Source organism: Anabrus simplex, chromosome 1, assembly GCF_040414725.1.
Source record: "Anabrus simplex isolate iqAnaSimp1 chromosome 1, ASM4041472v1, whole genome shotgun sequence".
NCBI classification, from domain to species: Eukaryota; Metazoa; Arthropoda; class Insecta; order Orthoptera; family Tettigoniidae; genus Anabrus; species Anabrus simplex.
The window spans coordinates 395,034,069-395,059,153 of record NC_090265.1 but is presented as its reverse complement, the minus strand read 5'-3'; positions in this window follow the sequence as shown (position 1 = coordinate 395,059,153).

The window sequence follows — 25,085 nt, the reverse complement described above, 5'->3', positions numbered from 1 at the left end:
CTAGATAAACCCAGTGTATTCTTAACTTTGAGCTTAGAATTGTGGATATGAACTCGCTTTCTCCTTTTCTAAGCCCAAAAGCATATCCATGATTCTACTCTTTTCAGTGTAGTGCAGAGAATGTACGAGTGCGAAGTTCTTCATTTGTTTTACGCCGCACAGACACAGACAGCTCGTACGACGCCGATGAAATCGTACGGGACTAGGATTAGGAAGGAAGCAACCATGGGCTATAAAATTAAGGTACACCCTCAGCACTTGCTTGTATGTAAATGGGAAACCACGAAAAACCCTCCCCAGGGGAGCCGACAGTGGGGTTCGAACCCACCATCTCCCGGTGAGGTTTCCTTACAACTCCATAACCTTCGGTGGTGCTGTGTGAGGATCGAACGAGCCTCTGAGCTGACGGTTTAACACATATCGTTGTAAACACCATCGAACTGCTAGTTCCCATGATCAATATTAGCTGAGTTCGAACCCCACTTCAGCAGCCCTAAAGGTGGTTTTCCGTGGTTTTCCACTTTTACACCAGGCAAATGCTGGGTCTGCACCTTAATTAAGGCCACGGCCACTTCATTGCAACTCCTATCCCTTTCCTATCCCATCGTCGCTGTAAGTCCAAAAGCATCGCCTATCTATGATTCTACTCCTTTCCGTGTAGTGTAAAGAATGCACGAGTGCGAAGCTTTTCATTTGTTTTCCGCCGCCGTGGGGAAACGAAGCTAAAACATATCCAGGGCTGCCGATAGCGGGATTAATTTATGTCGGTGCGACGTAAATCCAATTGCACAATATTAGCTGCTAATGACAAACCTGTTTTCGCGGTGGAAATTTAATCTCTGAATAACAAGATAGCCAGTAAGAAAGATGAGTTGTATTTCTTAAACAATCACCGTCAGAGTTCATGAAATAAAGATATATTTAACTTTTAGGCTACCATAAGCAGCGAATCATGTAAGATATTCACCTCGAATAATCCATAAACTGTTAAGCTATCAAAATTCTGTGTTCACTTTTAGTAATGTTATTAAGGGTCTCATATCGAATTTGTAGTACTTTATCAGTGTGTCAATATCTGCTTCTATAATGTTAAACTTTGGCTGAACGTCATATTTTAAACCATACAATATCATAGTGCACTGTATTTACGCGCCAATTAGAGAGAATGCCTAGTTGCACAGACCAGCGGTGATTGCATACAGAGCTCTGCATTCGAAAGGCGGAAGACTGGTCCCACCTTCGGCTGTCCTGAGAATATTTTTCCGTGCTTTTCCATTCTCCTCACTAACACAAGTGCCGGGACATTTCCTTTTAAAGGCCGCGGTCGCTGCCCTCTCACCATCACCGCAACACACTTCCTAGCCTGAGAGGAGGCATCACATTCTAAGAGGCCCGCCATACCCCATCACGCTAGGGGATGGAACCTTTTAGTAGGTAGGTAGAAATCTAAGTACAATATTACGGAAGATTCATGCGTGCGTGTTATATTATATTTTGTATCCCAATACATTTGTAGCTGGCTGTTTGGTCTGGTACCTAAAGTCAATTTTTTAAAAGATGTAGGTAAATACCTAATCCTTTTTTGAAAAAGAGGTCAGGATTCATATTGAACCCATGACCTTTGTGCCCTAAGAACATTATGCATAAATTGAAAAATCATTTAGAAGTTCGATTCTTGATAGCATGGATTTGACACGTGACGAGGGGGTGATTACCTTCGGTCCCATGCTCTGGGGTACGTGACGTCAGCCACACGTGTCGACGGCGGAAGAATCTCAAGTCATTTTTATGAACTATTTCAAAGCGCGTGTACATGGCGTGACTCAGGCCAAGTCAAAAAATATAGTGCCTATCAAAGGAGGTCAATCATCTCACAAATCGAACCAGTATACATTTTAAATGTCCATGAACACTACCGCCAGAAATGTAGCAAGCATGTAATCACTTTCAAAACTCTTGAAATTACAGTTTAGTTAAGTCAGAAAATTTATAGAAATTTTCTTGGCGGCGAAGGGAGATATCCGAAGAGAGGGGGTAACTGCTATAAATATGAGGGGACGCCATGACGAAGTCTCCTTCTCCGGCATTTGTGATACAAAGCGGACGAAATATTGTTGAGCTGCTCTGCGAAATCAAACAACAAAAGTAGACTGAGTTCAACTGCAGATTTTAGCCATTGTGGCTAGGTCTTGACTCCATGAGGAGATAGTTTTCTTGAGTGAAATAATTGTATCAGATAGGATGGTCAAAGTACTGAATAAATTCTAATGTGATTAAGTAATTCGTGTGCGGAAGTAATTATAGTCCATCGTGTGCGCTCAGCAAACAAGTGAAGGGTATTTTCTTTTTTTTAATGCTTTATTCCAGGAAACCTGAAGAAATATAATAATGATCTGTAAAGCCATGAATGTAAAAATGGCTAAATAAAATGCCAGGGTCGCAGGTGAGCCCTATGACGAACAATGGTGTGACTACATGAGGTAGGTGACTTTCCATCTTACTACCTATTATATCTTGTTTCATGATCTCTAAAAGTGTATTTGAATGGGGATATACGACGCAGTGGTCACCCCTGCTAAGTTTTGTAAATGTGAGAATACGACTAAAAGAGTCATTTGTTTTATTTTCCACTTGGATAAATTTTTGAAGTCTTGCGAGTGCCGTATAATGTTGTAAAAAGTTATTGAATAGGGTTTCGAAGTGATATCACGTCCAATGTAGATCGTCATCCCTGTGAGTGTACTGCCTATATTTTGTGATGTCAAATTAAGACGTTCAATCGACGTAAATTTTTTCTGTCTGCAATTTGACGTTAATAATGTAGGAATCCATGGTTACTCAATTTCAATCGAGTGGAAGCGCGCTGTCGGGTGAGAATCTAGGGTGATGAATTTGGTCACGGAGAGAAACGTTTTCTAGGCCCATTTTAAACTGTGTCTGACTGACAATAAAAAGATCTAGTAGAATGTTTCAGTCATTTTTTTCGTAAAAATCATGTTATTAAATACGATATCATTTATGCGAAGTTATTCATGATTAATGCACTGTGCGATATTAGACGTCGAGATTTCTAGTAAGGATTTTATTCCAGTTCTTTGTCGATGATAGTTGTGGAGCTGGGAAACAGAGGTTAGTTTTGTTGGTATGAGATTTGTGAATCAGGTTGGACCTGTCATTGAAGCCGGGACACGATAGCCCGAGGAATATTTTATAATGTTGGGAATGGAAAGAAATACATAGAAATCCATAGCGGTATTAATTTGCGACGCGTACAATTAGTGTGGGCATCTTGAAGCATAATCTGTGCATTTTGGTGGTTAGAATATCGTATTTGTTTAATTATGTCGGCAGAGTTTAAAGGTGAGCATTTTGAGAAGCCAGTCAATTGGAACAAACCAGGTGTTTCAAGTTACTGCCAAGCGAACTTGGGGACGAGAGGCCTCAGCTGTGAGGGTTACACCATATGATAACGGGACAGGCGTGGAATTGAGATTGTATTTTCGGCCGGGGAGAACGTTAAAATGCTGGATTTAGTTGAAATTCATAGCCGGTAATAATCTGAGTATTGTGGAATACTGTAAAATTTGTTTAATTGGGGACGTAATGAACATTTGAAATCACGAACTTTGAGTATAAGGAACAGAGTAACCAAATTCAGGGTTGTCCAAAATATAGAGCGATGGTTGTGATGATTGGTTTGTCTGTGAGGGTGTGCAAAATTCATAAATGGTATGACGAGATATGACATCGTAATTATATGGCGAGTTGTTTGGTTTGTACGTAGATTATTATGATATCCAAGTGTTAATAACGGTTAGGACCAGATTAGATTAAAAGTGTGAGATCATGAGACAAGATATATAACTGGACATGAATTATGTAACAATTCCTTTCCAGCCAGATAAATATCACAAGATTGAATTCACATCACAGCTGCGTAGGAATTTGTGAAGAAACCAGAGTCCGCGGAGATAAAATTTACTGTTCTTTAACATTTCGTTAAATCATTTAAATTTATTTAATTATTAAATTCAGTGAAACCGCATTTTGAAATAACTTTAATCAAGCGAATAATTTGGAGATGCATTCTGGAAATTTTAGTTTGTTTTCTGGGGAATATTTAAATGTAAAGTAACGATTAAGGGGACATATCCGAAGGAAATGGATTTTACTGCCACAAAGTTTGTGAGCATTGCTATTGTTGTAATTATTGAACTTTGATTGATTGAACAGTGAATGTGCTGGGGATAGTAAAGTGGAAACTTTGGTCATCAACCGATGTAACTTAATTGTGTTTAGCCTTCAGCCTAGAAACTTGGATGGTCAGGGGGTCATCAACCTCAGTGACTTAGACTAGGGCCATATGCCATTGTAGCATCATTTCCTTGCGGTCATCATCCACAATGACTTTGAAGTAACTTAGAAGATTAGATGTCGGTCCATGACATAGACGCAGGTCACATCGATTCAATTAAGGGTCCATGCCGTAGAACCACTGTGTGGCACACACCGATTGGACGGCCTTAATTATACCCAGAGTCCAGAGTTCGTGTTACGAGGGTTGGACCATAACGAATCACTATGATGGTACATGTGGTCTCACATGGAAGCCGAATTTAAGGATTTCCAGACTTTCCTTTCTTAAATGATTAATAATTGAGACAATGGTTTCTAGTATGAATGCCCGTCAGGCAGTTACGTTAAAGTCTCACACCAGTGTTCTGACCTTTATGTAAAAATGATTGTGGTGTCCAGTGGACACAACTGACTTCTATGATACCGTTGACATATCAGATTGCTTCAGAATTTTCCTGAATAAATAGGAATCTTTTAAATAGACCTTTCATTCCAGTAGATAGATTAGAATTACTGAACCCTACCTTTACCTCAGCAAGTGACGAAGAACCCGATACGACCCAAGAGACAGATCTCATGAACTTTGCTGATAGGTAAGAAAGGTAGGTATCCCTCAATATGGACCACAGGGTTCAATATGTAGCATATGTTTTGCTCACCCGGTTAATTATTCCATCCGAACAGACAGGACTACGGCTGACGAGTGAATGACATATGTTTGAAGACATTTAATTTCCTCGTTAACTACCTGTCGGATTTAAAAAATAATCACACACCTGAATTTGTAAAAGCAAAGTAAAGTCACCTCCGTACAGGCCATGAAGGCCCTTGGAGGAGTGGAAGGTAAAGGCTTCCACCATTGTTAACCTCGGCAGGGGTAGAGTGGTTAGCTCTACGCCCGGCCGCCTTTGCCCCCAGAAATTAAACTGGTACTCATGTTTGGTGTAGGCTGAGTGAACCTCAGGGCCATATGCACCTCCGGAAGTGGAAATCTCGTTTCTTCAATTTTACGACTTCCTGGCCTGAATTTGTAGTGTCCATAAATCTAATACTAGGTAAAGAAAAAAATAGTAGTTTCATTATTTTAAAACAAATTATTACCGTTATGTCAGTAGACATTCTCAGTAGAATAGTATTGAAAATGCGCTTCTAAACCCCTTTATAACGTTGCTAAAACAGATTGTTGATATACGTTTAACGGTTTGTGGGATCTTTGAGCTGGCTCACATTGTATATAATACTAGCAAAACCCGACGGACGTTGTCCTGCCTGTGTACATTTATTTACCTCAGCATATACGACACTAATATCGGGCGTTTTCGATTACTTTTACATTTCATCCTCTCCCCTTGGGCTGGGAGGGGTGTCCTATCCAAACACTATTTGATAAAAGCAGAAATAAGTTTTAAGGAACAGGTCATAATCTTCACATACTGTTGGGTAGCCAACCCGCTGATCGGACTTGTCTTGCGGTTTGCTTATCTTCTCCTACTTTTTTTCACCGCTTAGTGCAGAACTACCAATCAGATTTCGTTCAAACCACTTCATAATCCCTCTCAGATATAATAAGAACAAACTGTGAAAATTTCAGCGAAATCGGTCCAGTAGTTTATGAGTCTATTAGCTTCAAACATACCAACATCCAATTTTATATATATATATATACTGTACAACTTTATTAGTAATAGTAGTAGTAGTAGTAGTAGTATTAAAAGTTTCTTCAGCTTATCCCAATTATTTCTGGGATCGCTGGAGCCACCCACGTTCGGTTTGGTTAGCTTTTTGTTTGGATGGGGGTCAAGGCTGGATGCCCTGCCTGGCACGACATGATTTTTGAGATGAAAATCTCAACCCAGAAACGACCAGGATTTGAACCCACAATCTTCTGGGTGCGAAGCCAGCAGCAAAGCCACTGAGCTAACCGCGTTCCCTATTATTATTATTATTATTATTATTATTATTATTATTATTATTATTATTATTATTATTATTATTATTATTATTATTACAAACTTTAAGAGACATCAAGGTGTTGCAGTTCTGCCCGCCTGAAGTTTTGTTTGTCTGTTTGTCTGTTTGTTTGTCTGTTTGTTTGTTTGTTTGTTTGTTTGTTTGTTCGTTCGTTCGTTCGTTCGTTCGTTCGTTTGTTCGTTTGTTTGTTTGTTTGTTTGTTTGTTTGTTTGTTTGTTTGTTTGTTTGTTTGTTTGTTTGTTTGTTTGTTTGTTTGTTTGTTTGTTTGTTTGTTTGTTTGTTTGTTTGTTTGTTTGTTTGTTTGTTTGTTTGTTTGTTTCCAGGCCGAGTGCCTCAGATGGTTAAGGCGCTGGCTTTTTGAACCCAAGTTGGCAGGTTCTATCCTGGCTCAATCCGGTATTATTATGCGGTGCTCCAATACGTCATCCCTCTGTGGGCGGATCTATCGGCACGTAATGGAACTCCTGAGAAACAAAATGCCAGCACCTCGGCGTCTCCGCAAACAGTAGAAGTAGTTAGTGTGACGTAAAACCAATAACATCATTATAATATTATTGTTTGTTTATTGAGTCCTCAGGCTGATTGAATCGTCAAGAAATTCGCCATCAGCTCTCAAACTGTCATTAAAGTCACGTGTAAGGCAAAAGAGGAGTGAGGTAGCTTCCCGTCCTTTCCTCGCCGAATCAGAAGATGCTGGTACATTAGCAATCTGTCGAGCCCCCTCAAATGAATACACTAGCCGGTCCTATAAATCATACGTTTACACTATTCATCACAGGGACTGGTTGAATAAAGGGTGAATGCTAACAATATCACTCGTATCAGTCACTTCCACATTGTCAAAGCCCAACATGGGACAGGCTTGTTCTCGTCCAATCAGAAAATAGGCTAATACATCTCACCGGAGATGGATTTGGGCTACTTGTCCCTTTTACTGAGTGAGATGTTTGCGCAGTTCGAGTCATGTAGCTGTCACCTTGCATTCGAGAGGTGATGGGTTCGAAGCCCACTGTCTACAGCCCTAAAGATGGTATATTGTAGTTTCCCATTTCCACACCTGATCAGTGTTGGAGCTGTATCTTAATTAGGGCCACGGTTGCTTCCTTCTCAGTCCTAGCTCCATCCTGTCTCATCGTCGCCGTAAGACTTGTCTGAGTCGATGCGACGTAAAAACAATAGAAAGATGAAATCAAACCCGTTATATTGGGAACAGAAAGCCAAACAGACTGCTGCACTGAGATTAGCATATCCAGAATTAGGGAAGAGATACCAATAGCAAGCTCTCCATTGCATTGGTACTAACTCCTTCCGTAAGAGCAGGCTATGCACCGCCTCACAAACAGTTAACTTGCAAGTACGTGTACGTAGTCGTGATATAGACGGCTCGTGTGCAGTTTGTCACGGTTCGATTCCCGACTTTGCCCCAAAGTTTTTTTTTTTACGTCGCCCCGACACAGATACGTATTATGGCGACGATGGGATAGTAAAGGCCTAGGAAGTGGAAGGAAGCGGCCGTGGCCTTAATTAAGGTACAGCCCCGGCATTAGCCTGGTTTGAAAATGGGAAACCACGGAAAACCATCTTCAGGCCTGCCGACAGTGGGGCTCGAACCCACGATCTCCCGATTACTGGATACTGGCCGCACGTAAGTGACTGCAGCTATCGAGCTCGGTGCCCCAAAGTTCAGACCAGTCCCCGAGCCAAGGAAATGAATCATGTCCTTCAATTTGTTGGTTTGTTCCCTGACTAGAAAGTGACCCGACAGTCAAATGAGGCTCACTATGTGAATTCACAGAATGGTATCCTTGGAACACACACTGCTATAGCTCAAAGGAGCCGATCTAACTAATCATAGGCCCAATTAGATAGCACGAAGAAGAAAGGCACAGTAACTCCGGATATATTCAACTATATGTGTAGGCTACTCTCAGTAAATATACTTGACGTACACGGGGTTCCCAGTGAAAGAAAAGGTGAAAGCAAATTAATTGGTCTATAAATTTCGAATCCCTCTCCACCAAACCTTGCTGCAATCCTCGGCTAGGAATGAGGACATCGGACGTGTCAACCGAACATCCCAGTTCTGGCTCTGGAGGCCAAAATAATAGAATAATATATTCTACTAACATCACAGTCAAAACGTGTTCTGAAAAACTAGGTTCACCGCCCCTTGACGTCTCGTTTAAGATATCATTAATTAAATACTGAGCACAGCATAGAACAGTATCGTACAATCGCTGATCGGTGACTCTCGTATCAAATAGCTCATTAATTATACTCGTAAGGCTGAGTTAAACCCCGTTACGATACTCTAACCTTGAAAGAGCCAATAATCAATATTCAAACCTCCGGGTAAGAGGTGTTCCATTACATAGCTCAAAAATATTAATCAACTCCTCCCTTTTGGTCTTTATCGCGATCTATTTCGGTGAGTTTCAGATAGAACCTGCAAGCACGAGTACGTGGTCGTGATATAGACGGTTCGTGTGTAGTTTGTCACGGTTCAATTCAAGTCCCCGAGCCAAGATTAAGATTTAAATTGCTGACCCGGCCTGGAATCGAACCTGAGTCCTTCTGAACAGAAGGCCGCTAAGCTAAAGGAGCTGGATAAAAATTCGCGTTCTCCTCTCGAGGTGGAGCACCTCTCTCCAAGCACATTCCCAGTAGAGGTTAGCTAAAAGTATGGTACCTTTTAAACTACATACCAGCCCTCCAGGCATCCTTAAATTTATGGTAGTTCTAGCAATCGAACCTGGCGCTAACCGTTACACTATAGAAATCGATATAATTGGTTAGAATAAGCCTACATCAAACAAAAGTCCAAGCACAAGATACAGGGCAATGTTGAAAAATAGACGTGGAATACCAGTTGCAATTGAAACACGCATCACAAACAACAGATAGCAGTAGGAACGCACTCCTAAGGGCAAAACAAATAAAGCAAAAATGTATAACCTTATGCTTACCAAACCTAGGGAATACTGCGTGAGAATATAGGCAATATAACTGATGAAAGGCGTTCCATGGTTGCTAGAGAAACATTGTACATACCCTAAAGACACTTGATTATAATTACATAAACTCTTTTTGTTAGTGGTCTAACGTACCACCAGCTCAGACAGGAATTTAGCCGCGATGATACAGAAAAGGACTGGGAAGGAATCCACTGTGTCCTTAATTAAGGTACAGCTGTAGAGTTCGTCTGGTGTGAAAATGGGAATTTACAGAAAACTATCTTCAGGGCTGTCGATAAAGGGACTCGAACCCACCATCTCCCGAATGAAATCTAACACTAACATGACTCAAACCGTTCAGTCAAGTCGCACGGTACAAGAAATCTATAAACAATCTTAATAGTCATGTCATGTGATTGTCTAAGAAACACGTATTAATGCTGGTAAATATTAACTTCTGTTGAAAATACACTGGCGGAAAATGAAATACCATCATCAAGAAGGAGTTGTGATATATAAACGAAATTCGGGAGGCGTGTTTGCACATCTGAAAATTGACGCCTATTCAAATTTGCGCGCTGGTCAATGAAGAGTAGTCTATTGCTAGTAGCGCCACTATGACCTTGCAAAGCAAGTTTGCTTTAAATACGCGCCGTACACTTCGTGAGTGTTAAGTCATCGTCCGGTGTTTACGTTGTGAGGTAGGTGTGCGTCAAACACGCGTTTTAGAAGACGAAGAGGGAAGTATCAGCAGCTTACTGAGTTTGACCGAGGCCGCTGTGATAGGGCTGCGAGTAGGTGGATGTTCTCTCCACAATATTGAAGAAAGACTTCGCAGGGATGAATCCACAGTGCATCCGTGTTGGCAAAAGTGGTCACGGGAAGGCACTCTATCAAGGAGACCGATGTCCATCAGCACAGGGGTCACTATGGAGACAGAGAACGCCGTATCCTTCGCATGGCTGTGGTGGATCATACCGCACATGGAGCAGCCATTAGAGCTTCAGTTGGTACCAATGTGACACAACGAACTATAACAAATCGGTGACTTGAGGGGCAGCTCCGAGCCAGACATCCTGTAGCGCACATGCCAATAACTCCGAATCACTGCCACCTGGGACTTTAGTGATGTCAAGCTGGAGCTCCGTGGAGGGAGGAATGGAGATCTATTGTCTCCTCAGATGATATCCGTTTCTGTCTCGGTGCTGGAGATGGTCGTATGTTGGTAAGAAGAATTCCAGGTGTGCGTTTGGAACCAAGCTGTCTGCGACGTCGGCACACTGGCCCTACGCCATAATTTATGGTCTTAGGAGCGATTTCCTTTGACAGCAGGAGCATTCTCATCGTTATGCCAAGACCCTTGACTGTAAATTTGTACGTCAGACTGCAGACTGATGATTGAACCGGTTGTTCTGCCATTCATTCGCAGTATTCGAGGTGGTGTTTCCAACAAGATAACAGTCGCCTTCATATCGATGCTGTCACCCAACGTGCTCTACAGAGTGTAGACCATCTGCCTTGGCCTGCGAGATCACCAGACCTTTCGCCCATTGAACAGTTATGGTACATTACGGATGACAAATCCAGCGTCATCCATTAACCGTTGCTGATTTGACTGACCAAGTGCAACAGGTGTGGAAATCCATCCCACAAAATAACATACGGCACCTGTTAGGCACAATGCATGCACGTTTGCATGCTATCATTCAAAATCGTTGCGACTACAGCGGTTATTAATATACCACCAAGTCACATATCTTCTCGGGCATATTGGAATCTGTGACCTGGAAACTTTAATCAAACAAATATGTAACCTAGACATTTGCTTAGCCTAACTTGCATTCCTATAAATTAATGACTTCTTGGTGTTAGGAGTTCATTTTCTGCCAGTGTAAATACTAGATATTCTTAGAAAAAATGCCGTGCATACTCGCGAGGCAATAAAGCATTATAGCTTCACAAATAGTGAACAACAGTCCCTTTCGATCATGTAATTCATGCTATAAGTAAATGTTCAAAATTCTGTTAGTTAACTGCAGTTAGCTCACCGACATATTTCTCTGTCAAGGATGCGACATAATCAGCAGAGATGCGCGGTCAAGGAGCACAGCGAACGGACGCTGGAATACAGACAGATCCCAAATAGACGCCGTTATAAGTGACCAGTTGTGTAAGATGTAGAAAATGGCGACCTTGTTCTCCTAAACAAAGCTCACGGCGCTTAACTGCATTCTTGAGGACACGTTTGTTTATTATTGTATTCTATTAACTTTAGGTTAAAAAATATGTATCCAGTTACAAATACATTTAGAACAAAATAAAGAAGTAAATTTGCACTACATCAGTGAAGATCTAAAGAGCCTTGGGCCAATGGCTTTGAGTATATTCTGAAAAGTAAGACTGAACCTCTGTTAGAGGAAGTAAGTCGGTTGTAAGGAGATGTTTTGGAGAGGGAAACAATAAATAGGAGCACGGAATCTCAATTGCAGGGCAAGATTTGTGGAGTGAAGACGATGGAAGTATTGGGCGTAAAAACTGAAAACTGTTCAAAAGGCATATTTTAGTCCTCTATCTTGGATTTCCGTGCTCTCTCGTGATTCTGTCTATATAGGCCATATTGCTGCAAATTGGTGGATTATTGTTGTAGATTCCGGCTACTACAAATGCATCTGCTAAGTATAGTCAACGTACAGCAAGAGGAGGTTTAGCGCATTCAAGTAAGAGCGTATTTGTTAGGGTCGAAATCATTGCTGACACGTCGTACGTGTAGTCTAGATGTTCAACTTGCGCAGAGTGACTTTGTTCTCGTTATGATAAAACATACTCCCATAATCAGGGATTTGATTTTGCCTATTTGCCTATTTTATTCCTGAGTACGGAAACATAGGCTTTTAAGACATAAATTCGTATTAGGTCCCTTTTAGTAACAATTTGTTAGTTTTATTTTGCCTATAAATGCCTATCTCGGGCGTTCGTGCTCCAAAATGTTTTCGATCAAATGTCAATACTTGAGACTTGGTAGGCGGTAGGGATAAATTATTCTCTACAAGCCAACTATCTAACTGAGAAACAGCTAAAGTCATTTCAGTTTCTACAGTTTGTAGAGAAAGTGCACACGTATACACATATACATATTGTAATGTTTAAATTCTATGTGAAAATATGCGTTCTAGATCACTGGTGTAAAGGGTGTGGAGCAGGGGGCTGAGTATTTTACCTTGAGGCAATCCTGACAAATTCGATCTCGTCTAAAAGAATTATTCTTGTCTCCTACTTCCGCCCAACGGGAACACTCTGTATACCAACGGCCGCTCTCAGTATTGACCAGAAGGGAGCGTGATCTTCAGTGAGCTTGCTTAATGATGGCCATGCAGCTGGACCTCGTGATAATTTGTTTGTTGCAGTTTAACTAGTGTAAAGTTTATCTGGTAACATGTGTATGTATGCTATCTGAATTGATGAACATAATAATGATCAATTTATTTACAAAAAGGAAAGGGGCGGACATGACCATTGTCTTCAATTCTACCCACCTAGACCTGAAGTGAGTAAACAAGGAAAGTCCCATATAGGATGGCAAATAGTAGGATTCGAAATCTCTTCTCAATTTTCTTCCCGAAACTTCATTCACCACTATTCAAGCCCTCATACCAGGATTTAAAATAATGGCTGAGCCAAGATTCGAATTGGGACTAACACAGCGATAAACCACCATCCTAACCCTCAGAAGCGGTGGTTGTTCAAACATAAGATGTGACAGATACGTGAAGAACTTTACAAATAATAAAACAATTTTCAGCCCAGCAAGTTGGCTATAAGGTACGTGTAGTCTAGATGCAGGCTTGTATTCAAGATATGCTGGGGTCAAACCCATCGTTGACATCCCTGAAGATGGTTTTCCGTGATCTCGCATTTTCATACTTGGCAAATATCAGTGTTATACCTTAATTAAGGCCACAGCAGGCACATTCCTACCTCTAGTCTTTTCCTATCCCAGAGTCGCTGAAGACCTTCAGGAATTGGTGCGATGTTAAAGAGTTAGCAAGGAAAGAAAACTGTTTTCAACTTGTCCTGCTAAAGAGATCACAGTTCCTCACAAACATGTCCTTAAAATGAACATGTACATTTTTAGGGTTACCTATACCATTTCTCGCCAACAACTCAGACTTTAGAAACGAGGTCACCTTTTCTGGGAAGTTACATGATCCTGGAGCTCACTCAGCCTACAACAGAAATGAGTACGAGGTAACCCCCTTTTTTTTACAAGTTGTTTTACGTCGCTCCGTCACAGATAGGTCTTATGGCGATGGTGGTATAGGAATGGGCTGGGAGAGGAAAGGAAGCAGCCGTGGCCTTAACTAAGGTATAGCCCTAGCATTAGCCTGGTGTGAAAATGGGAAACCACGGAAAACCATCTTCAGGACTGCCGACAGTGGGGTTCGTACCCACTATCTCCCGAATGTCGACGTAATTATCAAGAGATTAAGGCGGCTGAGCCTAGAGCTCTGTATCCCAATCAATGCCGAAGTTATAGATAGTAGAAACATTTGTTTTCCATTTCTTCTGAGGCTTCTATGACTTTGCTTTGCCAGTTCTTGAAGGTGATCAAATATAACTCACGGTGATATGCCGACCCCTGCAATATTAGCCAGTTCCGGCTGGGCTATGTTAAAATAGTGAAATCCTATCAAATAAATATTTGTGAGTGACTTGTCGAACTATAAATAAGTCATACCATCCTAATCACATTTTAATGATTGTGTACCGATAATATACTTGACTTCCTTTCCTTCCAGACATCGAAGATGTGCCTTCAGCTGAGTTAATGAACCATAATTATAAAGCTTACCATTCAGTAATAGGTTCTCGTTGAAGAAGCTTTGCTCAACGCCCTGTACCATCAACATGTTTATTAATACCTCGATCTACAAAGAACGAAAATGTTCCATTGGTTTATAATTTTTTAGCCACTCATCGCAGGTGTAAAATATCATTACTATTTTTCAAAGACCCGGAAGTATAAGAATTGTGTCACTAGACACTGTACACTGTACTGATACAACACTTCCTTCGTATATTTTAAATAAAAGATAAAACGTGATTGAGAACGGTATATTTCTTCAACGACCACATTTTGTCTGTGTCATTAATAACGATGTCCGACTCCATGTCTAAGTGATTAGCGAACTGGCCTTTGGTCCAAGGGATCCCGAGTTCGATACCCGGCTGGGTCATGGATTTTAACCTTAACTGGTTAATTCCTGTGGCTCGTAGACTGGATGTATGTGCTGTCTTCAGCATTATAATAATTAATCATAGGTAGGGCCCCATACTCACAGACACGCAGGTCGCCTATAGGCGTCATTTCGAAAGACCCGCACCAGACAATCATTATGATAGTAGGTAACGATGAAGGTGGTGTGCTCCGTGAACGCCCCGAGAGTTTGTTAGCTCTCTTGGGGAAAAGTGGGGTACACTGACGCGTTAGCTGAATAGCATTAATTTATTCCCTTCATGATTTTCCTTTTCCCTAACACGGCACCCATATCTGAATAATCGAGATTTACCTACCTTCATTTATAGGGTCGATGGTTCGAATGTGAAGTTCTAACATCCGAAAAACAATCCGATATATAAATAAATAAAATAAATAAATAAATAAATAAATAAATAAATTCAATAACGTAGTAGCGCGTTGTCTCTAGCTCATAAATTATTATTATTATTATTATTATTATTATTATTATTATTATTATTATTATTATTATTATTATTATTATTATTGCGTTAGGGCCTATTAGGGACCACGTTCCAATTTCAATTCTTCATCCTTTGCCGTTGTTCCTTCCTTTTCTTCCAATATTTCTTCGTTGTTTCACTATGTTTCTTTTTTTCTTTCTTCAGACCACTTTGTGCCGGTTTTCTTTGCCTCCTTCCCTTGGAATCCGTCCATCTTTAGAACTTTCTTCCTGAAAAATTCCCTTTCCATCACTTCTTCTTCTCCTCTGATGTTGTTTCTTTCCAAGTCTTTTTTGATCTCATGAATCCAGGTGGTTGTTGACTTTTTCTTCCAAAGATACATTAAGATCGTTTTGGTTAGTCTATTGTCGTCCATTCTGTAAATATGTCCAAAAAATATCAGTCTCCTCTTCCGTACTGTTATAGATATGATTTCTATGTTCTGATAAATTTCGTTACTACTTCTTAATTTCCAAAATTCTGTAGCTTTTAGAATTTTTCTGAATGAACATCTTTATGTCTCCTACGATATTTTTACATACATATGTGCACGAAACGGTGTACTGTGGACTTTCTAGGTTTCAAAAATCCATAGATCTCAACCGGGATAAAACACACGACCTTGGTTATAAAATGCTAGTAAGCACACCAGCACCAGTTAAAGGAATGTCATTGGTTTTACATCCCACTAACTATATTTATGGTTTTTGGAGATTCCGAGGTGCCGTAATTTTGTTCCACAGGAGTTCTTTTACGTGCCAGTAAAGCTTCGTGTCAAAGCTGTCGTATTTGAGCACCTTCAAATTCCATCGGACTGAGTTGCAATCAAACCCATCGGCCTGGGATTAGCGAGGCAGTGCTCTTCCATCCGAGCCCGGCTCCAGTTAAGAGAAATAGCATGACAACATTATTGGGGATGGATCAAGCACAGGGATCATAACCGTGATAAGTTTTCCTCAGCCCAGGTTACTAATGTGTATGTTATTATACCGTCGAGGAAAAGGACAAGTGTGAGCCTGCGGAGCCTATAATATTGTCGCATTCTCAGAACGTGATGATGTTGAAAATAATCATTGGATTTAGCGTTGCTAGAAGCTTTTATTCTTCGTGTAGATCAGGAATGCACAGTAAAGCAGCTCTCTCTGTGCGGTGGGTGCCACCCCAAGGTTCCGAGTTGCTTTATCAGCAAAGCAGGCTGGCTAAGCATTGCCATACTGCATTGGGAAGTGGAAGTGCGCTGTTTTCGTAACGAACAGGTGTGGAACTCCTGTATAAAAATAAACCAAAAACTATCATATTTGTCCGTTCATGGTATTTTGTGCCTAATGGTTGTTATATTTCAATGTTCAACTCCAAAAGGAAAGAAGACAAGTTTGACAAGTCATTTTCTGAAGAACGTATAGGGTCTAGTGGTGATAGTTACCACTTATCAGCTGATGTCTTAATAATAATAATAATAATAATAATAATAATAATAATAATAATAATAATAAAGCAAAGTGGCCGCAAAAATTGAGAAAACAAAAATAATGACAAAACCGATTATGACATTCAATATTGATACCCGAACTGGGGCAAATAGCGGACTGGGGAAACCTACATTTAAACTTTAACGTCATTCTTCGTTTTTCCTTTCTTGCTAGTATTTCAGCATCTGGTGCGAGTAATTGTGGATACGTTACACGAATCGAAGTCTTATTATATTAGAAACTGTTATTCTCTGTTGATACCCATGAGTTTCGTAAAGAGCGACAGTTATGGCAACAGGCAAGCAGGAGTGCATGTGAAAAGGACAGTGGACAGCTACGAGCGAGTTGAATGGTAGGGACGTGAGCTCGGAGCAGCAGTCAAGGGCCTCACCATGCGCTCTTGTTCCCACAACCACGTGTTGTGCATCTCAGATGTAAATGAACTGAAGGAAACCGTGACCAGTTACCGCCTCTGAAAAGCAACTGTGTCGTTATATTTCATTACCATCGGGAGGTTCTGATTTCCTACATCAGTCCCAAGTGATCGCCGAACATATAGGCTACGATCTGTTCCTTCCCAGACTTAAATCTGATTAACTGAAGACACAAACATCGATCAGACACTAGGACTATACAGGTTATGCTGAATTTGGGAGATGGTGGGTTTGAATCCCAAATACAGTATATAGCAAATATATACCGGGTGGTACAGCTGCCCCTATTTTTCCCAAACATATACAACCAGCTACCAATTAAATGTCTCTTAGTCCTATCTTGCGCAACATCTTACAGAAATGTTATATGCAGTTAGTCCGATATACACTGACTGACAGTGACAATGCAACACCAAGGAGGAGTGGTTCGAAAGGAATGAAAGTTGGGGAAAAAACAGAGACGGCACGGATGAATAATTGATGTTTATTTCAAACCGATATGCAGGTTACACAATGCGCACGGCATCGACTCAGTAGGATGTAGGACCACCGCGAGCGGCGATGCACGCAGAAACACGTCGAGGTACAGAGTCAATAAGAGTGCGGATGGTGTCCTGAGGGATGGTTCTCCATTCTCTGTCAACCATTTGCCACAGTTGGTCGTCCGTACGAGGCTGGGGCAGAGTTTGCAAACGGCGTCCAATGAGATCCCACACGTGTTCGATTGGTGAGAGATCCGGAGAGTACGCTGGCCACGGAAGCATCTGTACACCTCGTAGAGCCTGTTGGGAGATGCGAGCAGTGTGTGGGCGGGCATTATCCTGCTGAAACAGAGCATTGGGCAGCCCCTGAAGGTACGGGAGTGCCACCGGCCGCAGCACATGCTGCACGTAGCGGTGGGCATTTAATGTGCCTTGAATACGCACTAGAGGTGACGTGGAATCATACGCAATAGCGCCCCAAACCATGATGCCGCGTTGTCTAGCGGTAGGGCGCTCCACGCCGACGCCACACTCGTCTGCGGTGACTATCACTGACAGAACAGAAGCGTGACTCATCGGAGAACACGACGTTCCGCCATTCCCTCATCCAAGTCGCTCTAGCCCGGCACCATGCCAGGCGTGCACGTCTATGCTGTGGAGTCAATGGTAGTCTTCTGAGCGGACGCCGGGAGTGCAGGCCTCCTTCAACCAATCGACGGGAAATTGTTCTGGTCGATATTGGAACAGCCAGGGTGTCTTGCACATGCTGAAGAATGGCGGTTGACGTGGCGTGCGGGGCTGCCACCGCTTGGCGGCGGATGCGCCGATCCTCGCGTGCTGACGTCACTCGGGCTGCGCCTGGACCCCTCGCACGTGCCACATGTCCCTGCGCCAACCATCTTCGCCACAGGCGCTGCACCGTGGACACATCCCTATGGGTATCGGCTGCGATTTGACGAAGCGACCAACCTGCCCTTCTCAGCCCGATCACCATACCCCTCGTAAAGTCGTCTGTCTGCTGGAAATGCCTCCGTTGACGGCGGCCTGGCATTCTTAGCTATACACGTGTCCTGTGGCACAAGACAACACGTTCTACAATGACTGTCGGCTGAGAAATCACGGTACGAAGTGGGCCATTCGCCAACGCCGTGTCCCATTTATCGTTCGCTACGTGCGCAGCACAGCGGCGCATTTCACATCATGAGCATACCTCAGTGACGTCAGTCTACCCTGCAATTGGCATAAAGTACTGACCACTCCTTCTTGGTGTTGCATTTGCTCTGTCAGTCAGTGTAGACTTCCCCGCACAATGCAAAAACGGTACAAGAGGCAGTAAGTGAGGCCCATCTCAAAAACACTGTACCATTTTATGTAGAGTGGAGTCCACTACCCCGGTCCTTTTTACGAAATGTTACTGTACTCTACAAACCACAGTCACTCCTTTAGCTGTCGGTACAGAACTGCGCACCTGATTGGTTCAAGAGGCCATTTTTTTGACAGAAAAGAGTGGTCGCGATATCATAGAAAAGATGATAGGTTAGGACCAATTACAGATATGTCAATTCACCGCCATTTTGTATAGTCTCATCACATCGAAATTGATAGAAACGCGTTTTTTACAGTATTTTATAATCTATGGCACGCAAATGCTGTACAGCAGTTGTGATAGCTCACGCCATGTAATTATTACCGTTACAGGGTTCAATAAAGTCATAAAACTGGACCATAAGGTTGTAACACATCAGTAACTTTACGAAGAGAGTACTTTCGCTCTCGTCGTGAATACAGAATTGTAAGAATTAGACGTTAAAGCAGGAAGTGGCTGCGCGGAATTAGGCGTGTTAGATGTACGTGGATGAGCTACAGGGAGCAGTGAGGGTTCGAAACCTTATTGAGTCATGCGGTTTTTCTTTAATTTTCATTGTGTACGCTTCTAGGCATCCTTTACGAAGACTTGACTTTTCTTTTTTTTCTTCTTTTTTTTTTTTTTTTTTTTTTTTGCTAGTTGCTTTACGTCGCACCGACACAGATAGGTCTTATGGCGACGATGGGACAGGGAGGAGCTAGGACTGGGAAGGAAGCGGCCGTGACCTTAATTAAGGAACAACCCCAGCATTTGCCTGGTGTGAAAATGGGAAACCACGGAAAACCATCTTCAGGGCTGCCGGCAGTGGGGTTCGAACCTACCATCTCCAGAATACTGGATACTGGCCGCACTTAAGCGACTGCTTGACTTTTCTGAAGTCTCAGATATTCTTCTAAGGAAGTTATAAGCATACATGATAATTATCGCGACGTAACAACCACCGACTACTGACACATTCATTATGAATACCACCTGAAACATAATGTTGGGCTCATTTAACCAAGTAATAGGTACATACGTCTGCCTCTGTGGTGTAGTGGTTAGTGTGATTAGCTGCCACTCCCGGAGGTCCGGGTTCGATTCCCGGCTCGGCCACGAAATTTGACCGAGCTCGATAGCTGCAGTCGCTTAATTGCGGCCAGTATCCAGTATTCGGGAGATAGTAGGTTCGAACCCCACTGTCGGCAGCCCTGATAATGGTTTTCCGTGGTTTCCCATTTTCACACCAGGCAACTGCTGGGGCTGTACCTTAATTAAGGCCACGGCCGATTCCTTCCCAATCCTAGCCCTTCCCTGTCCCATCGTCGCCATAAGACCTATCTGTGTCGGTGCGATGTAAAGCAACTAGAAAAAAAAAACGAAATTTGAAAAGTGGTACGAGGGCTGGAACGGGGTCCACTCAGTCTCGGGAGGTCAACTGAGTAAAGGTGGGTTCGATTCCCCCCACCCCCACCCCCACCCCCCGCCTCAGTCATCCTGGAAGTGGATTTCCATGGTTTCCCACTTCTCCTCCAGGCAAATGCCGGGATAGTACCTAACTTGAGGCCACGACCACTTCCTTCCCTCTTCCTTGTCCATCCCTCTCCAATCTTCCCATCTCCCCGCTAGGCATAGGAGGTGAGTCCGACTGAACGAGGTACTGGTTATCCTCCCCAGTTTTATCACTCTCCAGGACACTGCCTTTGAGGCGGTAGAGGTGGGATCCCTTGCTGAGTCCAAGGGAAAACTGACCCTGGAGGGTAAACAGATAAAGAAGTATAGGTACATACTTTACTCCTAGAGAATGGTTGTAACTATCCGGGCTTAAGAGAGACATGATTCCTTAGCATACTGTGGTGTTTGCAACAAGATAAACCTGTCTTCATATTCGAGTTCAGAACATACAAGATCAGTTTTGAAGCGATAGCGTAGATTATTTCATTAGTACAGATATAGGAAACCTACTCTTCGTCGCCTGGAGTGGCTACCTGGTACTAATCGTAGCCAGTATGTGAATTTTCCGACGAATTCAGAGTTTGAATCTAGCTAAGAGCTTTTAATGTTTATTTTTACAATCTTAAGGCATTTGTAGTTAAGGTTTAACTTCCATAAATCCTCAAAAGTCACTTTTCACCTTTAGAAAGAAAGCATAGGTCTACATCAGAAACGAATAATAACATGTGACTTTTATATGGTCCGCCTCTGTGGTGTAGTGGTTAGTGTGATTAGCTGCCACCCCCGGAGGCCCGGGTTCGATTTTAGGCTCTGCCACGAAATTTGAAATGTGGTACAAGTGTTGTAACTGGGTCCACTCAGCCTCGGGAGGTCAAATGAGTAGAGGTGGGTTCGATTCTCTCCTCAGCCATCCTCGAAGTGGTTTTCCGTGGTTTATCACTTCTCCTCCAGGCAAATGCTGGGATGGTACTTAACTTAAGGCCACGACCGCTTCCTTCCTCCTTCCTTGTCTATCCCTTCGAATCTTCCCAGCCCCCGGCAAGACCCCGGTTCAGCGTAGCAGGTGAGGCCGCCTAGGCAAGGTACTGGTCCTCCACCCCTGTTTTATCTCCGACCCAATCTCACGCTCCAGGGCACTGCCCTTGAGGCAGTAGGGGTGGGATCCCTCGATAAGTCAGAGGGAAAACCAACCCTGGAGGGTAAAATGATCAAGAAGAAGAAGAGCTACTTAGAAATTAACGTCAACAGAGTACCTGGAACATGAGACCTGATCATGATTTAGATTTGTCTTCAACAACGCTACTCACACGAACATTTAACAACGAATTTTTTAAAAAACGTCGTCTATCGTACTGGAACCTCCGAATAATGAGCACCGGTTTCCTCGTCGAACTTCTAGCACGCTCTGCTAGCAGGAACTATCGTTTGCCAGCGTTATATCAACACTACTTCTAGTCATTCAGCTATCATACACACTGTACATGAAGTTCCTATTATAGAGAATTTTCACGATTCTTTACAATCATTCGGTATTTTATCTTTAATGTTGATTTCTTTGACACGAATAAACGAATTATAGAAAGCGTAGTAAGACCAGACATCGCTGTGAATAACCAAGGTGAATGTTTTCAGGTTAGCCTATAATCTTCAGGTTGCATAAAACTGAGTGTACAGGGGCAGCTGTACACCTCTGTATATATGTCATACAGACTTTACAATCATCTCGTTGACAGCTGAACACACTCGGTTATGAAAGTAGGTACTCTAAAGTAGGTTATTTTTCAAACCAACTCCCTTCGTCAAAATTTGATTCTGGTCCACCAAACAACAGTCTAGGTACACGGGGTTACTGACCGTGAGCATCATAATACTGGTCTGGTTCGCTAGGCAGACTGGTTTAATCCGCCCAATGAACCTGTCGCAACCTGATTTGAATGACATCGTTTCTGGTTCCTAGCAAAGACGGCCATGGTTCGAATTCCAATTAATGGGGACTTTTGTATGAAAAATTAAGTCCCTGCAGTTCGGATTTTATATAAATTTAGAGACCACCTGGCTATGATCAGTTTATGTGACTTGCATTCTCTATCATTATTAATGTCGCTATTGTTGTGGTGATGATGATGATGATGATGATGATGATGATGATGATGATGATGATGATGATGATGATGATGATGATGATGATGATGATGATGATGATATACCACCTAAATATTTGGAACACTTTAATCAACATCCCTATAAACTTAGTGCTTTTAAGGTATGTATTTCTTTCTTTCTTAATCTGCTTACCCTCCAGGGTTGGTTTTCCCTCGGACTCAGCAAGGGATCCCACCTCTACCACCTCAAGGGCAGTGTCCTGGAGCGTAAGACATTGGGTGGGGGGTACAACTGGGAGAATGGCCAGTACTACGCCCAGGCGGCCTCACCTGCTATGCTGAACAGGCGCCTTGTGGGGGATGGGAAGATTGGAAGGGATAGACAAGGAAGAGGGAAGGAAGCGGTCGTGGCCTTAAGTTAGGTACCATCCCGGCATTTGCCTGGAGGAGAAGTGGGAAACAACGAAAAAACACTTCCAGGATGGCTTAGGAGGGAATCGAACCCACCTCTACTCAGTTGACCTTCCGAGATTAAGTGGACCCCGTTCCAGCCCTCGTACACTTTTCAAATTTCGTGGCAGAGGCGGGAATCGAACCCGGGCCTCCGGGGGTGGCAGCTAATCACACTAACCACTACACCACAGAGGCGGACTTAAGATTGTAGTGCCCATATTAATGTACCTAAATTTGTGAGGGAAAAGTCGAAGATAAATTGCGGATATTTGAGAAATGTCTGAACGTGGAATTTTAATGAACTTATCTTCCCCATTTTCCGAACTCTCAAGCCAACCTTAAATTCGTGCCATAAATCGAAACCAAGATCCCAACATCGGAATAATATCCCAGTATGAAAGAAGAGCAACAAATATCCTATAAAATTGCATTCCCGTGTTACATTAGCGTAGAAAATACTGAACCTGTGATATTATCAACCCCGTTAACCTCTCTTACGTTACCCGTAATCGACAGTAGACCAGCTCAAGCTTGTTCCTGAATTACAACTTTCACTGACCTTCTCGCCTATCACAGACAGAGACGATCAGATATATCTTATTCCAATGCACACCGCGATTTCCTGGATCATCGCTGTTCTGTAAACATCATTATTTGTTTATTTGGTTGGTTGGTTGGTTGGTTGGTTGGTTGGTTGGTTACTTTCATGTGTGTGGTTTTCTTTTGTGAATTTGTTTTTGTTTGGTTGCTTGTTTCGTTAATTTTTGTTCTTTTTATGGATTAATGAAGACACTTAATGTGTACTCCATTATGTTGAATTGTATTCCAATGACTTACTCCATAGTAGTGTCTATTGAAAAGCGAGAAATTACCATTCTTAAAGCTAGCAATGGGAAATAGCGGTTTTGGGCTTCATATAATGTATGACCTTAGAATTAGTTGAAGTTTGTATCTCGCAAAAAATCCACATCAAGGATGATCAGTGTCAGAACTAATGTAATAACTCGGGATCCATAAGGCTGACACGGTAATATAGTTCGTATGCATATATATGTCTTCATTATAGACTGTCATGCCTGAGTCTGCTGTAACCACCGTCGTCTTGGTCTTCCTCTGCTTCTCTTACCCTCCTTGAGCGAGTCCATTATTCTTCTAGGTAATCTATCCTCCCCCATTCTTCTCAAATGGCTCCACCATCGAAGCCGATCTATGCGTCGAGCTTCATCCATAAAGTTTCCTGACTTACCCTTTATCGCCTCATTCCGAGCACCCTTGTCTAACCCCTGTAACTACGATGAACCAAGAACTCATCCTACAATCAATTTTCAATTGTTCGTAGACAGATTACGAAATATTACTACGTGATCACTTTTAAATGTTTCGGTTTTCAATCGTGAAATACACATCCCTACAGTTCAGGTCGTCTTCTAGATCATGAAGGGGCAGCGGTGTTTTTTTTTTCACAATTTGTTTTACGTCGCACCGATACAGATACGTTTTATGGTGACGATGGGATAGGAAAGGGTTAGGAGTGAGAAGGAAGCGGCCGTGGCCTTAGTTAAGGTACAGCCCCAGCATTTGCCTGGTGTGAAAACGGGAAACCACGGAAAACCATACTCAAGGCTGCCGACAATGGGGGTTCGAACCCACTATTTCCAGGATTTCCCTAACCGCACAGCCAACTCGCCCGGTAGAATTACTCTCACACTCGTGGCTAGGCGTTAAAGACGTGATAATCTTTGAACCGGAAAGGTGATCAGGTTTTCACCTCATAGATAATAGGCAATATATGAAATCGGCTTTTATTTATTTCCTGTCAGTTAATATATCTACTATGTAAACAGTATGATTGAGAATGCGTCATCATCATCATTGTCGTCTCATCATTATCATCAGTCTCTTGGAATTACCTTCGCTGGTGGTCAGATAACTTTAGTCGACAGAATGTTGTCGTCTACGGTGGAAAAGTAACGGATAGTGTTGCACCATGCAGAATTCAGTTGAATTATTGATCCAGTAAAAGAATATACGCAAACAACTTTGGCCTTAAAAACATGAGCCAAGTGTTACTGCCATACATAGTATTAGTCCGACAGGAATGTTACCATCAATTTCAAAAATCTCACGTGTATTAGTGAGAAGTTAGTTTCTAGATGACTGGGTTATTAAAGTCGCGATTTAATAAATTTGGGAGTTCAAGGCCGTGTGGGAAAGGTGTGTTATTTATTTCATATGCATGCTGGGTACACTAAAAATTTACTATGTGCCTGTCTGTCTGTTAAATCATCATCCCGGAGGTTGACTGAATCCTCAAATAACACTAAC